Here is a 2,500-nt window from a genome sequence, read left to right on the forward strand (position 1 = left end):
TGGGATCTTTCATTCACATTTTTTTCCATCAAGAACGTTTTATAAAACTCTTGGACTCCCAAATTTGGAGTATCTTACTTTCACGCAATTCACCGGGTTCAACAAGCAATCGATATTTCACGATCAAGGGTGTAGTACTATTTGTGGTAGTGGTCCTTATATATCGTATTAACAATCGAAAGATGGTCGAAAGAAAAAATCTCTATTTGACAGGGCTTCTTCTTATACCTATGAATTCCATTGGACCTAGAAATGATACATTGGAAGAATCCTTTTGGTCTTCCAATATCAATAGGTTGATTGTTTCGCTCCTGTATCTTCCAAAAGGAAAAAAGATCTCTGAGAGCTCTTTCCTGGATTCGAAAGAGAGTACTTGGGTTCTCCTAATAACTGAAAAGTGTATAACGTCTGAATCTAACTAGGGTTAGCGGTGGTGGAGGAACTGGATCGGAAAAAAAGGGATTCTAGTTGTAAGATATCTAATGAAATTGTCGCTGGAATTGAGATCTCATTCAAAGAAAAAGATATCAAATATCTGGAGTTTCTTTTTGTATATTATATGGATGATCCGATTTGCAAGGACCATGATTGGGAATTGTTTGATCGTCTTTCTCCGAGGAAGGGGCGAAACATAATCAACTTAAATTTAGGACAGCTATTCGAAATCTTAGTGAAAGACTGGATTTGTTATCTCATGTTTGCTTTTCGTGAAAAAATATCAATTGAAGTAGAGGGTTTCTTCAAACAACAAGGAGCTCGGTCAACTATTCGCGGATAATATTACTAATCTCGTCGGCTCGAATGGTTACCATGAATATTTCTTAATTTTTTTTGAAAAAAAAAATAATGCCTACAATAGAATAGAAGGACTAATCAGTTATTTTTTTCATCGCCCCAAACATACCAAGATTAGCATTGATGGTATGTAAATGTAACTCGTTGATCAAACAACTATTCAAAGTTCCTAGAGCTCCCTGTAAGGCTTGTTGGAAAACCCGTTGTCGGACTTGATTAATCATTCTTTGTTGTTCAAAATGAATGGTTTTATTTTTTTAATTTTCTAATTGTTTCAAAGTTTTATAAGTTGAATTAATCAAATTCAACTTTTCTCATTCTATCTCAGAGTATCCATTCATTCGAAACTGATCTACTTCTATTTCCACTTTCGGTAAGCGGGCCCGGCTTTTTCCAGCTGTTCAATGGCCCCCTCACGTAGTTCTTCTGAATTTCGAATAGTATCCAAAATCCTTTGTTTTCGATTATCTAATAAATACGTTAATGAAAGTAGATTATCTTTCCATTCATTGCAAAACTTCCATGATCCCTTCCGGAACCAAACATGAATCTTTCGATTCATTTGGCTCTCACGCTCTATTACTTATGGTATGGGGAAATTCCCATAGCTTTTTTGACTGAAATGAGCCTATCCTCTATTCTCGATTCATATCATAATACATATTCCAAAATCAAAATATCAAAAAATATCGAAACTAATGACTAACCCAAGACCGGAATATTTATATTCGGAGGACTCTTCTGACCAAACAAGTAATTGTCAGTAAAGTTGTTTTTTTTTCTTCAAATCCAAAGAATTTACTTTAATGCATAGGTTATCGGCTCAGTATTGGATAAGAATGAGTGAAATACCCATTGGATAAGAATGAGTGAAATACCCATTTTTTAAAACAAAAAAAGGGTTTAAATCTTTTTTTCGACATGAGTGTTCTATACCGAAAACAATTTCCAACTATTCATTTTGAACTTATTTTTGTATTAACATATGTATTAACATAGTAGTAGAAAGAGTACCTTGCTGCATCTAGACTTTAAACAGTTTAGCTTTAACCATATTAATGGTCCCACATTATTGGTTGATAGAGAATCAAAGCATATTTACTTTACCTATGAATCACGAACTGCTATGGTTCTTAAAGATGATTTCTTAATTTATTCAGAAGTAATCCGCGGGATCATGCACCTTGTCTTTCCTAGTTAAAACAAAAAAAGCGCAGCTCATTCAATCCAGCCTATTCTTGAAATAAACAACTCGCACACACCCCTTTCCAAAAAAAATCAATACACCAAGGACTACACTTAGATTTATTGGATTTGTTGCTAAAATATCGGTATTAAATCCGAAACTCCTGGCGGATGGCTAGTGACCCAAGGAAACGAAAGAATTGGTTACATTTTTCATAGGATCTCCTATTTTCTTGTCGACTATAGACAAACTAATTATCTAATTATATATTTTTTTATTCTATTCCACATTTTATTTCTATATTCTATATATTTATATATTCATTTATTATTTTATTTCTATTATTTTCAATTTTTATATTTATAGTATATTTATAGATTATAGAATTTCTATTATTTATATTTATTTTATTTGAAATATCTAATAAGTATTGTTCTTAGTAAAATTCAGTTTAGAATTTGGTACCAGTCTCGTGTCAATTGCAAAACAAAACAAAATAATATATTATATCCCGCTGCG

The sequence above is a fragment of the Ricinus communis genome, chromosome 2 (assembly GCF_019578655.1).
Source record: "Ricinus communis isolate WT05 ecotype wild-type chromosome 2, ASM1957865v1, whole genome shotgun sequence".
NCBI classification, from domain to species: domain Eukaryota; kingdom Viridiplantae; phylum Streptophyta; class Magnoliopsida; order Malpighiales; family Euphorbiaceae; genus Ricinus; species Ricinus communis.